General features: G+C 42.7%; 1 protein-coding gene across 1 annotated transcript in view; it reads right to left on the reverse strand.

The window, feature by feature from the left end:
- The window catches only part of LOC126184354 (uncharacterized), a 144,165-nt gene that overhangs the window by 34,272 nt on the left and 89,548 nt on the right, over nucleotides 1–20,345 (reverse strand). The window lies entirely within an intron of this gene.

The raw sequence follows: 20,345 nt of genomic DNA on the forward strand, positions 1-20,345 counted from the left end.
AGTGTTTGCAGGACGCAATCCGAAAACAAAGGAAGTAGGTTACAGTACGCTTGTTGGCCCACTGGTTGAATACTGCTCAGCAGTGTGGGATCCATACCAGATAGGGTTGACAGAAGAGATAGAGAAGGTCCAACGGAGAGCAGCGCGCTTCGTTACAGGATCATTTAGTAATCGCGAAAGCGTTACGGAGATGATAGATAAACTCCAGTGGAAGAGTCTGCAGGAGAGACGCTCAGTAGCTCGGTACAGGCTTTTGTTGAAGTTTCGAGAACATACCTTCACCGAGGAGTCAAGCAGTATATTGCTCCCTCCTACGTATATCTCGAGAAGAGACCATGAGAATAAAATCAGAGAGATTAGAGCCCACACAGAAGTATACCGACAATCCTTCTTTCCACGAACAATACGAGACTGGAATAGAAGGGAGAACCGATAGAGGTACACGGGGTACCCTCCGCCACACACCGTCAGGTGGCTTGCGGAGTATGGATGTAGATGTAGATGTAGACCATAATATCCACATGTCATACCATCTACAACCCCATACCTAATGCAGCTAATATCACAAAAAAATGGCTCTGAGCACTATGGGACTTAACTTCTGAGGTCATCAGTCCCCTAGAACTTAGAACTACTTAAACCTAACTAACCTAAGGACATCACACACATCCACGCCAGAGGCAGGATTCGAACCTGCGACCGTAGCGGTCGCACGGTTCCAGGCTGTAGCGCCTAGAACCGCTCGGCGAAATATCACAAAAATTCTGCAATTGCTAATAAATGTCATACGCTTGTTCGTGGTGTCGTCCGAAGAACAAGGTCCCATGTCAAAGTTGGTACCTCACGACGGAAACACAAGTAAGGACAGTCACTGCCTGACGCAGCAACGAATGAGAGACGGCGTATACACCCCCTCAAGAGTTTCCATACGCCGCCACTGCCGGAAGATCACTTACACCAGAGTGAAGCGCCGCTCGTCCCACTCGTTAATCATCGCTTACGACGACAGCATCTCCTTAGCTCATCAGATCCGGCTGCGACCGAACAGAACTATTTGTCAGAACTAAATATCAAAGTTTATAGTTAATTGCACAGAGAGATGAGACCATCGTTCTGTATTGCGTCAATAATAACAGTCAGTGTTCAGCGACAGTAACACATACGTATCGTCATTTCTGTGGACAGGGATTGTTTCCAAGCTAGGTATTTTATATTTTTAGTTCATATTTATATTTCAAATAATAATAAAATGATCTCATATTTTGTACGTGTCGTAATACCAATCGTATTTATATTTCAAATAATAATAAAATGATCTCATATTCTGTACGTGTCGTAATACCAATCGACGTCTTCCAGAAGCAAATCTAGGCTTGCTGTAACACGCTACAATGTCGGCGAGAAAGTCTCAAGCTCTTTTTTCCCCGTCTCTACACAATTACTTTGGTATCTATGAAATCAGAAATCAACGAGAATATTAACTTTAGCGGCGCAATGCTTCATTAGACGTGGTCCTATTGAAAGTGATAAGTTCATCGTTGCCTCCAGTCTGAGAAACGATTCAGCCAACCCGTTACAATTCAGTGCATAAACAAAGCAAAGAATTACTTCTTTTCCACACACACAAAACATCATAAGAGAGAAAAGGCATCTCAACTGCCAGAAACCAGTTCTAAGACCGAATGTGGACCAAACTTAGGTCCTTCGAGTTTATAATGCAAGATCTGAGCAAACACGATGCTCTGACGGTGCAACTAAACTCCAACTATTAACGCATCTGTCATGCACAACAGAGAAGATAACACTTCAAAAACAATCAACACGGTTGTCAGAAACAGCCTGAAAAGCTTGTAGGGGTGTTGCAGGCTAGGTTGTGCTGAGAAATAATTGTTAAGAAAAAATTCGGGGCGGCCGAAGTGGCCGAGCGGTTCTAGGCGCTACAGTCTGGAACCGCGCGACCGCTACCGTTGCAGGTTCGAATCCTGCCTCGGGCATGGATGTGTGTGATGTCCTTAGGTTAGTTAGGTTTAAGTAGTTCTAAGTTCTAGGGGACTGATGACCTCAGCAGTTGAGTCCCATAGTGCTCAGAGCCATTTGAATCAAAAATTCGGTACTTGCCCCCTTTCCGAATTAATTAGCATTGAAGTTAGCCAATCAGGCCGTTGCGCGCGAATATTCAAGCGGACCGCTAGTGACGGTGTTGCCAAAGGTGTTCTTCGTTTGGTTTTCTAAAACCGAACAAGAGAGCGATATAAAAACTGGGCATAGGACGATAGTAAGGATCGAACCCGAGCCAAAGGCTGAGCAATCTCGTGCGCTATCATCTACACTAAGAGATCAACTGACACTAATTATATCGGACAGGCAGCTCGAATCTGCGCGAGTAACGGCTAACCTCCGTGGTAATTTACTCGGAAACGTCGCGACGTATTTCTCAGCACAACCTACCCCGCAACAATCTTACAAGCTTTCCCCCGTATATTTGCCTATGCGAATTGTTGCTGGCCACTAACATAATACCGCTAGACGGAGTCATATAGCCCATCTGGAGAGAGGATTTTTTGAACTGCCAAATGTCAAGAACCTTCCTCTTCTTTCATTAGCTTAACAAATAAAGGAAGACTTCTCTCTAAATACAAAGAAGAGTATAAATAGGGGTGAACGAGAAAGCACTCAGTGTTGGTTAATCAGATAATACACTGACAAGTAAAGCTTCAGATTTTACTAGTTGTCCATCTCAGGTTTGGCCATCTGTCAACTTGTATTTATTCAGTAACATAATCTGTACATTCCCCGGCTTATCTCTATGACCGTGCGCTGGAAGACCAAGCTTTACTCTATGATGATTACACTCTCCTGCCTGAAATTATGTTTCCAGCGCTTTCCAGTAACCGACAAGTAAAGTGATTTCTTCCAGGTTGAATACAGGGTAGAATTTTGATTACACCCTCACTCCTCTTACATACTTACAAGAGGATTTCAAAACGTAAGTTACACATTATTATGGCACGCCAAGTAACTTTTATTGAATGATGCACTACACCTCAAGTGACACAGATACAAGACACTATTTTTCAACATTGTCACCAAGTCTATGTAGACAACTGTTGGAAAGTTTTACCAATCGTTTAATTCTTCGAAGATAGAAACCCTCTCCTTGGTCGCCGGCCGGAGTGGCCGAGCGGTTCTAGGCGCTACAGTCTGGAACCGCGCGACCGCTACGCTCGCAGGTTCGATTCCTGCCTCGGGCATGGATGTGTATGATGTCCTTAGGTTAGTTAGGTTTAAGTAGTTCTAAGTTCTAGGGGACTGATGACCTCAGCAGTTGAGTCCCATAGTGCTCAGAGCCATTTGAACCATTTTTTTTTTTTTTTTTTCCTCCTTGGTCACGCAGCCACTTGAGAATATCCGTGTGAACGTCATAATGTCGCAAAATCTGCGAGTGCTGCGAATTAGTTCCCCGATTGCCTGGGTATTGCTGTCTGTCGTTGATGTCGATGGCCTTCCTTCCCAATCAGTATCCCCACGCCTGTGCTATCCTGGTCAAATTGTTGGCACCATTTCACTACGGCCGGAGGCCAAATTACGTTTGGTCCATGTAAAACGTAAACTACGTCCACAGGCCCTGGCGGGCACATCGCACCGACCGACCACCGTGTCCTCCTCTGCCAACTGCCCCACTGGATATGGCATGGAAGGGCGTGGGGTCAGCACACCGCTCTGCCGACCGTTGCCAGTTTTTGTGACCGGGAGCCGCAACTACTTGGCCAAGTAGCTCCTCGACTGGCATCACGAGGTTGAGTGCACTGTTCCAGTCCTCTCACCAAGGGAAAGTCCCTGGCAGTACCGAGAGTCGAACCTGAGTCCTCCACATGGCAGTCAGCCTCGCTGACCACTCAGCTACGGAGGCGGACATTTGGTCCACGTACCGCCAGGACTTCACGGTGAATCTGTAGCCAATTTAGATGTTTAGCTTACAGTAATCATAGTATCCCACGTACTTCAACTTAGAAGTAAGTTTCCAGTTATCGCGCTACTTCACTCCCACACTGTGATTAATCTGTTACCCGTATCGCAACAGAACCCAGAATATGTCTCTTTTCTGACAATGCGTCACTCTTGCTGTACAATGGTCGTAGCATGGGGCGACAAGCGTAACTTACTTTTTGATGTCTCCTCGTACTATGATCATCTCGTTCCACTGCGCTTATGCTGCGTAAAAGTCTAGAGTTGTTCTGGTCCGCTTATGTTTGCTTCCACGCAGCGCTGGGGAATTGATGGACTTCATTTCTCACTAAAATGTAACTAAACCATGTATATCTGCTTTCTTGTGTATCTCCTACAAAAAAGATTACTTTTAATGACCGAGAAAGTAGGGGTACTTTTAGTAGACGTCCTACAAGAAACGACCACTTCCCTTAGATCCAGGTGCGCTACGACCAGGTGCCGTAATCGATAAATTACATATCCAGTCAACAGTCTAATTGTGCATATGAATAAATGAAGAAGAGAACGAACATGTAGAAGTCACGATTGTTGTTTTGCAAAGAGAATGCTACTTCTCCAAAAGCAGCATCTTTGTAGCCCAGAAGCTAAGCACGATTACCAGTTTTCATTTCTTTTGCATCCATTTTTGCAAGAAACGTTCCGTGCAGTAGCGATAAGAGTTACGAAAACTAAGTAATGCGTGAACTGCAGACATACTACAAAGATGAAGTATGAGAAACAGAATTTGTGTTCAGAGTTGGACACACTGTCAGCATCAAGGTCAATGCAAAACAATGCTGCAGACTCCGATCGGTCATAGTCATGTTAAAAGTACTGTCCGACATTTTGTCTGGAGATGATTCGGGGAAAATACTGCAACCTTATATTAAGATCAATGGGGAGTTATAACCCGTCCTTCCGGATACGAGTTCAGTATTTTAACTTCTAGGCCGCCTTGCTTAGTGGAAGGAAACGACTGTTGTGGTAAACATAATACTGTGGAACAGAAATTTTCGTAAACGTTTTGCCTCGTACGCTCAAATTGCAGTTTGTCGCCCAGCCGCAGTGTAATTTGAAGCGGTCTGCACATACCTCGGTGATAATAATCGACATGGAAGTCACAGAAGACTGTGTGCTACATGTTAATGTAAGAGTTAGAACCAGTGGGAGTGGAAATTATGGATACTTCAGAATCCTCATGACCAAGATGCGAAAGGAAGACAAGGGGCTTATTTCTCGCCGACATCAAAGTCATTAGAGACAGAGCAAGACACTGATCTTTATAGGCAAGCACTTTCAGTATAAAAAAAAGCCTTTCCGACATGTCTTTAAAAACAGCTGATAATTTATAAAAAATTATATACTCGTATATGCAACTGCATATAAGAATTTTTTGGCCAGGAATAATTACTTCCGAAAAACTATCTGATTTGTTAGTCACCTTTGAACTTGCATGAGCCGTTATAAAAATCTACACGATTTTCAAAAAAAATTAATATAGCTGTTTGCGAGTGGATGATTTTGACATAAGGTAGTTCGAGAATGATTCCAGATGAGCGTGTCGTCTCCCTTCAGCCGTTATAGCCAATAAATCAATCACGATGCGGCTGATTTTTTATTCAAACAGCTACTCAGCTGTCCTTCGAATTTAAAGCGTCCCCGTTGAAGATGCCTGTATCTTTGGACAACTGAAAACAGATAGTATGAGTGACCTAGGTCTTCTGGCTCCTTGTCAACGATGTTAAAATAGGGCTGGCCGTTTCTATGGTAAAGTAGCTAGTGTTGCTGACCACTGGTACGGATTTTTTTATGTTTCTTTCACTGCAAATATCTCAAATTTTTGTGCAGTACTGTGATCTCGAATGGGATCAGTTCAGCCGTTCGAACGCAGCTGATGGTCTGCTGAAATAAGGGAGCGTAGTCGTATAATGATTGGCGCGTCAAATTGTGAGAGCTTCGCGACAGTTTCTTCCTTTTCTTTAAAAAAAAATTTACCGCTAAACGAAGGAGCCTAATGATGGGTGTGTTCAACGAAAATCGGCTTCATTTGCTCCACCAGAGACTTATGATACAGGTTTCTGCTAGACCCCATGGGGTTGATCAGTGCCTCACTCTAGTTCATTTTTTCCTTAGGTCGTATCGCCGCCTTTACTTCGCGATCCACACACCTGTTAGCATGAGCTGCAGTAGCTGCCGAATATGAACACCGATATGCTGCTACCTCAAGCCTGAGTGCTACCACCTTCACCTGTAAGTATGCCTTGTGTCAAACTTACGACAGATACACTGTCAGACAGCAGCTTTAAAGAAAGAACTAATGCTAAACAGTAGTGTTCAACTAATTCTATTACAGTACACAATTACGTCATTCCTGGCGATTATCTGGTATTAGAGTTTTATTGTCGGTCGGAGTGGCCGAGCGGTTCTAGGCGCTGCAGTCTGGAACTGTGCGACCTCTACGGTCGCAGGTTCTAATCCTGCCTCGGGTATGGATGTGTGTGATGTCCTTAGGTTAGTTAGGTTTAAGTAGTAGCTAAGTCCCATTTTAACCATAGTTTTATTAATTACGTTTCATGGTAAAGGTAATGAATAACAGGTTACAAAGAAATATAAATCGGTGCCCACTTGTTATAATTCAGGAAAATAGAGATACTACAATAGTGAGAAAATATCATTGTTTCCTTGCAGTAAAATACTAAACCAAAATCACCGAATAACCGGTTTGTCAACTGAGTTCGCTTCTGAAGCGTCTAGTAGTTTCAATGACTCATTTCCAGTGCCTGGATGCCTTTCTTCACATCTATACTTTAAGTGAACTGACCGCGACTTAAAATTTCCAGAGACTTCAACGCCATTTTGGAAGGATTTCAGCCGTCGCCCATAACACAATCTAAATCAGACAGTAAAATGAAGACTTCTTTGTACTGAATTTTCCTTTCATTAGTGTATGTGAGAAACCCCCCAGAGATCGCTGTGTACACGTGGGCAACAGAAGCGGTACGATTACGAACACGTGTCGAGGCCTTTCCCCGGCGCGTGGGCCCGTCTATTGGAGCTGTTCCCGGGCCTGTCCTTGGGCGCAGGTACAGTCTCCGCTCCGGTGAGCGGCTCGAATTTCGGGATGAAGGATGCAACACCAGAAACGCTGCGCTACGGGTTGCAATCCATCGTTTCATCTAAGACCTCTGAGCCAAATTCGTAACAGTTTACGATCCAGCTCTCGTCGTCTTTGTACCCGACTTTTTTTGTTGAAGTTGGCTCGTTTCAAACACCAACAGCAGATTAAAAAAAGAAACAGTTAATATGAATTGTTTCAATCCTTAAATGAAACATACATACCCCCAAGCCATTATGCGATGCATGGCGGAGGATGCCTTCTACCACTACAAGTTGTTTCCTTTCCTGTTCCACTCTTACTTTCTTACTCGAAACTTTAAGTTGGCGGCAGTAGAATCGTTCTGCAGACAGCTTCAACTGCCAGTTCACTAAATTTTGTCAGCAGTGTTTCGCACAGAGATTGCCATTTGAGTTCAAGAAACATCTCCATAATACACAGGTGTTGATAAAGTTTACAGGTAACAACTTCAATGTCTTCCTTCAATGAGACTTTGTAGGTATCCCAAACACTTGAAAAGTACTCAAAACTGGGTTTCACTAGTGTTCTACATGTGATCACCTTTATAGATGAGCTACTCTTCCCAAGAATCCTCGCAATAAATCTATGTCGACCATTCGCCTTCCCTACTACCGACACTAATTGTTTGTTACATCTCATATCGTTTAGAGAAGTTACGCGTTGATATTAACCGATGTGGCTGTGACAATCAACACACCACTAATGCTGTATTTTGCTGTTTTGCAATAGACGGCAGTAGCACCAAGTGGCGATACAGTGCCATGCAATAAGCTTACGCATTTTTAAACATAACGCCATCAAAATATTAGTCGATTTTTGACTGCATCATTTAGTTATTGTCTATTGAATTTGTCAGCTAACGAGTCGGGAACATGGCGGGCACTGGGCTGTTTTTGGGCAAAATAGAGATAAAAAATTGTTTGTGACACACCCATAAACGCGAAAATTGGAATAACAACAAGCAGAGTAGAAAGGCAGCTGCAGCATACAATTTCCTATCGATGTTGTAACTATGAACTGACTAAAGACTCAAATATATATTACGCTAGTTGAAGACAAGTAAAAGCCCGAAACGCATATGAGCTTAACTAAAGTTACATAATAAAGTGGCTAGATGCTGTATTTATTAAAATAATATAATGCACAGCCACGGAGCTCAACAGTTAGTAAGTGGATAAATTATTGCAGTGAAAAACGATTCACCGCAATAACAGACAAATGTATACAGGTGCGAAGCATTCACAGAAGATTGTTTAGCTGTGAGGACAACCAAATGAGGAGAAGTATATGCAGGAAACGTTCGTGTTGACATCTAAGTTCATGAGAGTTCGTTAAAGGGGTGCACGAATGGCAGTGGGTCTTTTCGAATGATAATCCTCGCATCGTGTAGTGGGATTTAGAGAAAGCTTAGAAAACTTAAATTATGAGGCACAAGTAGCACTGAAATAACCGTTTATTTAAAGCTGTAATGTCATAATTTCGGCGCTAATTACGTAATCCTTTAACTGACTTGCTCATATGTAGTTGGACCAGCGTCACCTACATGCAAGCATTGTACGTAAAACTTGGGGAAAGCACGTAAAGATGTGACTCCAGAGCTCGGAAAATATCATGCAGCATCAGTAAACTAACAATCTGTGACTGAAGGCAGACTTTAATTCAGTAGTTTATTGGGGATTTATTTATTGTTTATTATATTCGCGTTTGGACCGTATGACTATGAACTTGGAGTGTCCTCTTGTCCCAGTACACTGGAACTATAAATGTCTTCCATTTTTGCCGGCCGCTGTGACCGAGCGGTTGTAGGTGCTTCAGTCCGGAACGGCGCTGCTGCTACGGTCGCAGGTTCGAATCCTGCCTCGGGCATGGATGTGTGTGATATCCTTAGGGTAGTTAGGTTTAAGTAGTTCTAAGTCTAGGGGACTGATGACCTCAGATGAAGTCCCACAGTGCTTAGAGTCATTTAAACCATTTTTTTTTTTTTGGTCTTCCATTTCTCGGATCGATTTCGTTCCTTTAGCAAGACGTAGTATGTTAGCTGTTGGTGGCTGGAGGGAGACGAATGTTCTGATCATTGTTTCGTACTTACCTGACTATAGATATCACTACAGTCGAAGTTTAAATCTTACGGGTTTCTAACAATTCTTTTTGCTCATTTAGCATTAGTTGCTTTCCCTGTCGAGGCAGCGCTGAAGGTCCTTAACATGAGTTTTAGACAGGCAACTGTAACTAGATAACCACAGAACATTGGTTGGTTTCTTTATCTAGGCTGTTCCGAAGCCGATGAACAGTTTTGTTTTAATTTGTGCAGATCGAAAATCTGCGAATAACATGTAGGCTTGTTATAGTCTAAGACGGAAATTTTATCTGGCCCTCCTTTGATCCTATGATTGCTGCAAGACTCACCATGAATTGTGAAGATTCAGTATTGTTTCTAACCACTAGCGTTCCTTCGTGAGTGAACTCTTTCCCACCAAATATGCCTTTCTTCTCGCAACAAAACTGCTCACTAAACACTATTACAATCGAGCTGCAGTGGTGCAAAGATAACAATTAAACATGAGTTACTGTCCAAGATCCTAAATTCTCCGAGTATCAGTTATGCCAATACTTCTGCAATGCCATCGAGCGCTAACTGAGTTCATAAACTGACTCTTCGAAATATACAGAAATTAACTGATCTTTGTGTGACACCTGGTCTTAACCACAACCAGACGTTATCAAAAACTTGTAGAAGCCATGTATTTGCGACAGTGATGTAGGTAGGCCTGCTCTCTGTCTAGTAGTGAAGTATGAAAACCGAAGTGAAACTGTATATAACTATTTTCAAAGGATGAAATGATACAGAAAAAGTACAATTTTCGAGCAGTCAGAGGCGACGCACGTTGCAAAACGAGATAACTAAGCAGTTTCCACTGAACGACAGAAAAGACGCTGTCCGTTCTGTGAAGAAATATGAAGAATAAGGCTCTGCAGACCGAGAGAAGAAGTGTAACCCGGTTGGCACCAGCGGCAACGACAGGTATGTTACGTTGTGATCCGTTACCGTCCCATAACACGTTGACTCCAAATCAGGTACGGAGATGAAACAGTTGTAGATGCGGTACGACAATGACTCTTAATATACACTTCATTCATTTGTACAGCGTCCCACTTCAGAACGAATTTTTTAGATATTATTGTTTTTTAAGACTTAATTTCCGTAGGAATGTACTGTATTAAGGAGAAGTATTTTAGTTAATCACACCGTGATAACATTTTGTTTTGTGAAAGAGAATCATCACATACTTTTACATGGTGTTAGTATCATTTACTATGTGGATTTCGTTCTTATGATTCTCAAGAATGAAGTCGCTGTAGCCTTCTTCCGATATTAAGTGTTTGTCTTCTGATTTCTGCAGTGATGCAGTATGTGTGAAAGGGGCCTTTGGCTTCAGTCTACCTTTTATTTTTCAAAGTAAGTTTCCACTGTACAGTTCTCTTCCATGAAAGGGGCAAGTATTAGCAGTGATAAGAATGTCACACAAGGACATGAATACAGACTTGCACAATAGCATCGTCAAATGCACAGCTGTCTGAATAGAGCTGACTGGCGAGCAACTGTGCAAAGCAAGGCCGTTGAGATCCTCGCCAGTGAATGTGATAACGACCTGAAAATTCTTTACAGCGGTCAACGAAAAAACTATTTATGTATAGTTTCTCTTCGTCCAATGTTTCATTTAGAACCAAATAGAAACGTTAATTAACTCCAAAAAGTACCTGAGAAATGGAGGCGAATGGTCTTCGGTTAACAGTTCTCGAAGTGACAGTTTCTAACATCCTAAGAAAGTGTTGTTCGTTAGTAGGCATAGACTAATATCAGTTGATAACGTAATTGTTGCTCTCACGATTACAAACGAGATCCTGAAGATTTGTGACAGTAGTGGGCCACGACTTTAACCCAGACACGTGCCTTTCGCAGACAGCAGGATTCCATTTGGTTATGTATGGAAATGAAACACATACAGCCATCCTTGTAATGTCATTTATTGTAGGACTACCAGTTTCGGTGCTTCAGTGCAGCATCTTCAGGCCTTGGCTTATGCTGAGGGGGTTAACACCATCCGTATACACAATGCGTCAGTGGTCAACACCTATAACTGGTTTTCGCAGACAACTGTAACCGTGATGTTGTCTCTCCAACCATAAACTATTGGTTAATCTGAGTACACGTCATAGTTTCACGTCTCCGGCAGATCTCCCACTGATGTTAGTATAACAGAATGACAGGAGTTTCCATGGAGTTTGGAAGGAGCTGAGAGAAGGCTACTGAGGAAGGCGTTACTGAGGCAAAATGTCGCACTCTTTTATGGAGTGTTCGCTACGTTTAGCTTATCTGACAAACTGAAATTTAAGGGACAGTAGAGTGTTAAGAGTTGCATAACTGGAAGTGCAATGCACGTTCATGACGGTAGCTGTCTAGTTAGTTTAGCACCCGGTGGTTCTATTTATTGCGTTTTTTTTTCCTTTGTTGAACTTCAGCGCAGTGACTCAGATGGTCACAAATATTTGGTGCAGATAATTGCCAAAAGGAAGAAATAAAATTTAACACAGGATTCTGTTATGCCAGAATACTGACTGAGTTTCACTTCACATAAGCTTAGGTTTGTTGTTGAAAACGACGGAGGCAATAGCAAAAGACTGATTTTAACAGTTCACTAGTCTCCAGTGTATCATTGCTTTGCAGACAGGAGATATGTGCTTAAGTACCATATAAGGGACTCAACTGCAAATCTTTCTTTCGCTAGCGTGACTGCAGAGCTGTATATTTTTCGCAGAGCAGAAGTGGCGAGAGATGTAAGCAAAGTTGTAAAACACCATTTCTCTAGTTTTCGTCCAGGAAGACGTGGGGTACGCATGTATGTGTTTGTGTGTGTGTGTGTGTGTGTGTGTGTGTGTGTGAGAGAGAGAGAGAGAGAGAGAGAGAGAGAGTGTGCGTGTGCGTGTGACGTAGCTACTAATCGACCTTTCAGTGACTGCACTTGTACATAGACTTAAGAAAATATATAGAATTAGGATACTAGGCATCTATCATTATTTTTGCGATCTCCAAGAAACTGCGAAAAATTACATATTACAAAAAATTAGAAGGACTTTACCCGCGAGAAGTATCGTTCTGATAATTACCTATAGTTCGAAATTTGCCATATTCATGCTTTTTTTTTATACTGCATCTCGTTCCGAAATCTCGAAGCTGCATATCCAATAGTGCATAGAGAACAGAAAAAAAAGTCTATCCAAAGAAAACGGTTACATCGAGAACATTATTGTATACTACCGGAACAAAATTTCTAGCAAACATTAGTACACGCGTTGCACCAGAATCTGCGATACTACAGGCTGACAGAAACTAGGGTACAGTGTTTAAAAAAAACTATGCTTAACTGGGCCTAAGAAGAATAAGAAGAAACGACGGAACATTCGCGGAAAAACAGAGCAACACTCTGCTACATTTTTAGCCGTTTCTCTTTTTTTTTCTTTTGAATCCCTCATAGTGCGGAAACATAATATTTTTTGTCTAAATCTGACGGTCACTGTGAAAAATTATAAAAGGATGGTCCCCGCCTTTCTCACTTTCGGCGAAGGGTGAATCTATTAGTCATAAGTAACAGAACAGTTTACGTGAAAAGAGAGTAAGAAATCACCACAGAAAACTTACCGTAATGTCTTCTCCTCTTATGCAGCTGCGTGCAACTGACGCTGCATGCACCGAAATAAAACAACTCCATAATCAGAAACTTGCGGTACCGGTTTCTGATTACGATCCTTTCATCTCTGAAGTCTTTTTTCCTTTGTAAAACGCAAAAGCTCTATATTCGTGCTGACTACTCCGTACCTAGTGGCGAACATAAAGATAAATACTCCAGCAGGCCCGCAGGATAACTCTGGTGCGTTTTGCCATTTCGCACATTTTACCTTGCAGCTAAGGATGCTGTCTTTCTCGATAAATAGAAAGCAATAACGCCAGCATCGGCTAGATGTTTCAGACACTAGTTCCACATCTACGTGCACTGAAGCGTCGGGACAGCGTCCATAATGCTAGTTTTCTTGTAACTCCTGGTCTGTTAGTCAATAATGATGCAGACTTGCTTCTGCTTTATTGCACAAACTGTTACAGCTTTGGTATAACGCTAATGCTCTGAATATCTAACACACTAAAGACTCGCCCCGCAAAATGTAGCTAAAGACGAAATATTCTCATTTCGCGGTAAAAGATTAGAGGAGTTATTCTCAGATAAAGGACGGTAAATAGGCATTTGGGCATTCGGAATAACGACCTGGAGATCTCCCTCAGAACTCTAAGAATATCTTTTTCTTAAACTCGGATTCAAAAATTTATTCATAGCACATGTTTTGTGTCATCAGTGCTGTTGACAGAACTTCATCAAAAGTGACGATTGAAAGAAATGTTTAAATTTTTTATCGCAAGCGATATGTGATATTATTCCTGGGCCTTTCACTTGTTGGAAATCTTTGTGCTGCATCTACAACACATGGAAAATCAGCTCAACCAGTCGTTTAACTGGAGCATTACTGTCAACATGGACAGCTGTGAGCTTCCAGAACAAAAAGTAAGCAGTTAATGGGAGACCGCTGTCTAGCAAGAACATTTTTGTTTTCATTTTTAATACTGAAGCCAATTTCGACACTATTTTATCATTTTTTGGTGTTTAGTTTATGTTGTATATCACACATACACATACTCCTCATTCGTATATGATCTACAATTGTTCGTTGCAAAACGATTGGCTTTCCTCTTACCACAACGGCGATCAGACGCTCTATATTCTTCGTATCTAATTGCAGTGAGGAATGAATACCGGGAAGAACATGTCATTTAGTTGTAATGAAAACTGTTGCCTTACATAATTGCGACCGTTATGAGAAGTTTAGTTTTTATTAGGCCTACTTTTCACAAAATAGGTTTACGGTAGACTCGTAGGTTTTTCTGTCTGTAGATTAATGACACCACCTAAACGTTTCTGACGTTAGTAACAACGCAGCAGATATTAATTTCACTGTCTTCATCAACAAGTCTTACAGTTCTTACCTGACATTCGCTCGAATGTTTTTTCTTGTCCTGAAAAGTGCCGAGCAGCCCCACACGTGATTATATCTCGGAAGTTGTCTTCGATGAACCAGTGACTACGTTTTAGAGTCGAGAGGGCAGTTGGAGAAAGTCATCGTATTATGTGGATTGTAATTAAGAAAGCCTGGGATACGGCTTGCGGCATCATACGATCCCCATTGGAGGTAGAAACTGATTACTTTGATTGTCAGTATAATGATGTCGGTTCTTAGCACATAAGGCTAAGCAAATATCCCTTCCTATCGCAGACCTTATGATCACCACCTCTGCTGGCCGCTGTGGCCGAGCGGTTCTACGCGCTTCAGTCTGGAACTGCGCTGCTGCAACGGTCGCAGGTTCGAATCCTGCCTCGGGCATGCATGTGTGTGATGTCCTTAGGTTAGTTAGGTTTAAGTAGTTCTAAGTCTAGGGGACTAATGACGTCAGATGTTAAGTCCCATAGTACTCAGAACCATTTGAACAACCACCTCTGACTCGCCTACACCTTGCTCCCCGCCTTGACAATCACATGATTAGTTCTTCAATAACGTTCTACGATCATGAAATAACGTCCTTTTCCATGTCAAACGCTACCTGGCCGCTGCCATATTTCCTTCACTGACCCTCGGCGCCCATTTCGTCGTTACTTTTCACTACAATTCTAAACAAAAGAAGAAAATAAAATATTAAAAAAATACTAGAATGAAACCACTGATCTTCCATTACAGTTTCATCCTGACCAGCATCAGCAATATTTCCTAGAAATTTGGAGCTCATTTCTTTCATAGTGTATTAATAAGCTTTATTGTATACCAGCAACAGAGTCCCCACTTACGAGAGCCACTCGGCGACTGACTCAAGCAGATATCGAAATGTCAGCCAAGTAAACGTACGATTGATCAAACGCAGTCATAATTGCATCAGCGGCAAGGTATCTTAGCTGTATGCTGTACTCACTGAGTAAATCGGCCAATGAGCACACGACTATTCCTCGCCTGTGTGTATACTGGTTAGCTCACACATTGCTGCGAGGACCGGAAGGTCGCTCAATTATTCCTGCATCTCGTAAATAGACCATTCTACGCGATTTTAGGCGTTTTCTCATTATGCGAGGATGGATGTTCCACACATTCTCAGGCATACCGTTCACAAACGCACATAACACTGCGATGTACTTTATGATTTAATGAACATGAAAAAAGGGGGTATCACACGTTTCTTAGTCATTTAAAGCAATATGGATTACACGAGATGCAAATTCTTTCGATTCGCATGCTATGCGGTTTTGAGCCCGTGCGTAAACCACCGCGCCACCTCAATCGATCATCCGTTAGTACGTCTCTTCGGTACTTCACGTGGTGAATAAAACCTTCCGCACTGGCTGTTAAAATACTTTTATTAAAAGGCACTACCGGTTTTGCATCAATGGAGATGTATCTTAAGGTGACAGATTTTTAAAAAGTCATGGCGCGACAAAATGGTTGCTTAGAGCCAAGTCCCATTGTTCATCGTCTAGATACAGTTTACACTAGCGCCGTGCACACTTCTATGATGTCTACGGCATGGTGCCGCGCGATACCAGTCAATTTAATCACAGACAACCGTTTTTAGCGTGCTACCGGTTTTATCTAGGCAATGAACGATGGGACTTGGTTCCAAGCAATCACTTTACCGCGCTATGACTTTTTAAAAATCTGTCACCTTAAGATACATCTCTATTGATGCCTCTTCAAGTGATTCAAGTGACTCTGAGCACTATGGGACTTAACATCTGAGGTCATCAGTCCCCTAGTACTAGAACTACTTAAACCTAACTTACCTAAGGAATACACATCCATGCCTGAGGCAGGATTCGAACCTGCTACCGTAGCGGTCGCGTGGTTCCAGAATGAAGCGCCTAAAACCGCTCGGCCACACTGGCCGGCGAAGATGCCTCTCTACTGATGCGAAATCGATAGTGACTTTTTAATAAAAGTATTTTAACAGCAAGAGTGGAAGGTTTTATTCACCATGCGGATTTTTGGCTGCGGTTGCCAGACCTCTTACATAACACAACCAGTACTTCTCTTCAGTGGCACATGCACTGGTCTCAGTTCGACGCCCAGCTGCGACATTACCCATTGAGACTGAGTGCAGGTAAGGCACTGATCTAGTTTTCGGCAGCAACAGGATTCAAATTACCGTTTAGCCTCCTTATTTCGGATTTGAGGGATTTCCCCGAATCATTAAAGGCGATGATAATGATGGAACTTACTGGCAGATTAAAGCTGTGTGCCCGACCGGGACTCGAGACCCGGACCTTTGCCTTTCGCGGGCAACTGCTCTACCGACTGATTTGCCTTTCTTCCAGGGTTACTAGTCCCGCTAGTCAGGCAGGAGAATTTCTGTCAAGTTTGGAAGGTAGGAGATGAGGTACTGGGGCAAGTAGAGTTGTGAAAAGAGGTCGTGAGTCGTGCTTGGGCAGCTCAGTCGGTAGAAGGACGGAAGGAAGATTAGGGTTTAACGCCCCGTCGAAAACGAGTCATTAGAGACGGAGAACAAGCTCCGATTGATTAAGGATGGGGAAGGAAACTGACCGCGCCCTTTCCCGGCATTTTCCTTAAGCGATTTAGGTGAAATCACGGTAAACCTAAATCCGGAGGGTCAAGCGCGGATTTGAGCCGCAGTCCTCCCGAATGCGAGTCCAATTCAGTCGACAGAGCATTTGCCCGCGAAAGGCAAAGGTCCCGGGCTCGAGTCTCGGTCCGGCTAACAGTTTTAATCTGTCATGTCAGAGCACACTCCACTACAGAGCAACAATTAGTTATGAATGATGTTAAACGGTTATGTACATTTTCTGAACGTAAAATAATAAAAAAAAAATACATCACTAAAGGCGAATGACATGATGGGTTACCAATATAGCCATAGCTTCTTGTTTCTACCATTCTTGTCAACTGAGTTGGTGCTCCGTCTAAAATGATCTCAAAGTTAACGGGTCGTTAAACACCAGCCTATCTTTCTTCAGTCACCAGGATGGGATGAGGATCAAAAGGAAATTTAATACCTCGTCGACATCTTTAAGACATGGAACACGAGCTGAGGTGTAGAAGAATGGGAAAATGTGCGGTCGTGGCATATAGAAGGACCACGGGCGTGTCCAGCTTTTCCTTCCACCCTTCCTAGAAACAAATCGATCTTCCCACACAAAGCTCGCATCCCACCCAACACATAGGCAGACGTTTCAATGCAGTGTCAGTTTGAAGAAAGCCGGAACACGTAACTAAAATTGACTAGCAGCAAGTGACCCACAATATTTTGTCGTGAAACCTCAAAACTGCTTCGCCTTACATCGCGAAACTAAAAGATCCTGGCGACGCTCTTGGTAATGATCACGGTGATGAGTAGGCATTAACAGAGATGAACACACAGTAGAAGACAAGGGCTGGCTGGGATCACGTATAGCCACGTTTCTGTGGCGTGTTTTCGCTATGAAGAATTTAGCCGCATAAGACGCTAACAATGATCGTCAAATACGTAAGCTAAACGGGTACCGGCGCGGGTGTGCCCGAGCCAACCGCCGAGCTGCGAGGCGCGCTCGTTACGGAGGCAGCAATCCGTTGGCCGGCGCGCAACCGAGCTGCGGAAACTTCGCAACGCAGCGCAGTGCCGTGCGACCCTGAGGCGCAGGTATAAGGGCCGCACTTATTTTGCTCCCCGTGGCGCTTCCCGCCCTGTCTGCGGCAACATCTGGCGCTTGTTACCCACCTCCGTATCGACAACTCGTCTCTCAAATCGCCGACCATCAAACCAACTCCGTTTTCAACTAATGCGAAAAAGCGAAACAGATTTAGCAAGCTTCAAGTAGTTCTATCACGAGAAACACGGAGTTGGGGTTACGCCAACCCGTTGAGAACAGTCGCTTTCAGACATGATTGTTGATTTTCTTTGTTAATGGAAGTCACTTCTTCTCTTGGATGATTCCGAAATCGCGACAGACGAGTTCATTGCAAAGAGAATATATGTCGTGTCTGAAAAAGACGGGAGTAAATTGTAATCTGTACCCTGCAAGTCACTGTTTGTTGTGAGGCAGATGTTACCTTGTATACAATTACCGCCCTTCCCTTCGTCAATCGCGGATCCTGTACGAAAAACGTACCCCTCGTTTAAAACGACATGAATATAGCTGTAGTCGTTCGATATAGAATGGGTCCACAGCCTTCGTGTGATTATTAAACATTGTTGCTTCCATTTACAAATATGAGGAATGTGTTAACAGTCCTGGTTCTTACATTGTTTTGGATTTATTCGTGTTCTCTATGACATGGTTCAAATGGCTCTGAGCACTATGGGACTTAACTTCTGAGTTCATCAGTCCCCTATAACTTAAAACTACTTAAACCTAACTAACCTAAGGACAACACACACATCCATGCCCGAGGCAGAATTCGAACCTGCGACCGTAGTGGTCGCGCGGTTCCAGACTGTAGCGCCTAGAACCGCTCGGCCACTCCGGCCGGCTCTATGATATGAGCACAGATCGTATTCGCTTGATGTTTCGGCGGTATCTCTATCTGTGTTCAGAGTTCCATTTTAGGTTGTACCTGAAGTTGAGTATACCCGAAATTTCAGTAGCAATAAGTAAGAAACAAAATAATTTTTAGCATCCGTAAGCGGATGTGAATACATGTTCTAATTTTGCCCACCGTCATTAGGCGAGACTTACTTACAAGAAGTTCAATGTTTTCGGTAAACGCTGTTTCGTAATTTTAAGACTGGATGGATGCCCAAAACTCTCCCAGTGAAACTCTTGCTGACACTACCTGACATTTTCGCACTGGTTACAAAAAAATCCTTAAAATGCCGTGGCACTTCTGATTTTTCTCTTAAGCTTTTGCTGAGCGAGACGAATCAATGATTAAGAGAGTGAAGTCGTATTCATGAGGAAAGTTGTCAGAAATCCTCGTCTCGCCATCCATATTTACGTTCTCCAAGGTTACCTAAATCACTTGATGCGAGTACCGGCATGGCTCATTCGATAAAGCGGCAGCTAATTCTTCATCCCTTTCTTCTCTTTTCTGAGCTTGTGGAAGGACATTAATAAGCTCGACATCGGCGAGATATTAAACTGTAGCTTCCTTACATCCTATTCTTAGTCAGCCTTTTCAAACTTGGTAAGGGTGTCAGATGGACGATCTGATCTTCCAAGAATTTTTAGAGCTATTTCCTCAGTTGATGATTACACTGCTTTACGTTTCTCATAGTAACATGAAATATGTTTCATTTTTTTTTCTCATTCATTTTGAGTTAGCTGCCATTTTATGCAGCGAGTGCCAGTTAACTGCAGGTCTTATTGTTAAGCTGTTGCTACGCTAAAGGAGAGAGAAGTTAAACTAATACTCCGTCGACATCATCAGTGATTTTACACTAGTTCTGAAGAAAAAATAATGAGTTACGAAATAGTACAGCTTTGTTAGAAAAAAAGCTGTCCCAGTGTTTGCCTGATGAGACAGTGGGAAACAATGGAAAACCTAGGTCACGTTTTCCCGACGGGTTTTTGAAACTTGTTTTACCGAATGAAAATCTAACTACGTTTGATGCCTCGCTGAAGAAACTGACACGATAATTATGTGTATTGATCTGGGAAAACCATGAAGAACCAGCATCTAAAAGGTCAGCCCGGTATTTGATTACGACGCAAACGGCCACCGACTAAAACATCATGCTTGGTTTTGTTCTTCAAAAGATATAATGCTGCATTTATGTACAGCCTCATAGAATTATTAACACTACGTAGACACAATGATAACCAGACATCATCACAATTGTCAATATATCTGCTTCTGTCTTAATTTAGTCATCCTACAGATATCGACGGAAAGTTTTCAGTAAATGTTTCCATGTAAGTTTCGCCAGTACATTTTCAGAAATATACATACATTTTTGCTGTAGGTGTGGACTGGACGTGGCGGCGCTATAGTTGTCATTATATTTCTGTTCGGTTCAAGTAGTTCAAATGGCTCTGAGCACTATGGGACTTAACATCTGAGGTCATCAGTCCCCTAGAACTTAGAACTACTTAAACTTAACTAACCTAAGGACATTACACACATCCATGCCCGAGGCAGGATTCGA

The sequence above is a fragment of the Schistocerca cancellata genome, chromosome 4 (assembly GCF_023864275.1).
Source record: "Schistocerca cancellata isolate TAMUIC-IGC-003103 chromosome 4, iqSchCanc2.1, whole genome shotgun sequence".
In the NCBI taxonomy this organism is placed as follows: Eukaryota; Metazoa; Arthropoda; class Insecta; order Orthoptera; family Acrididae; genus Schistocerca; species Schistocerca cancellata.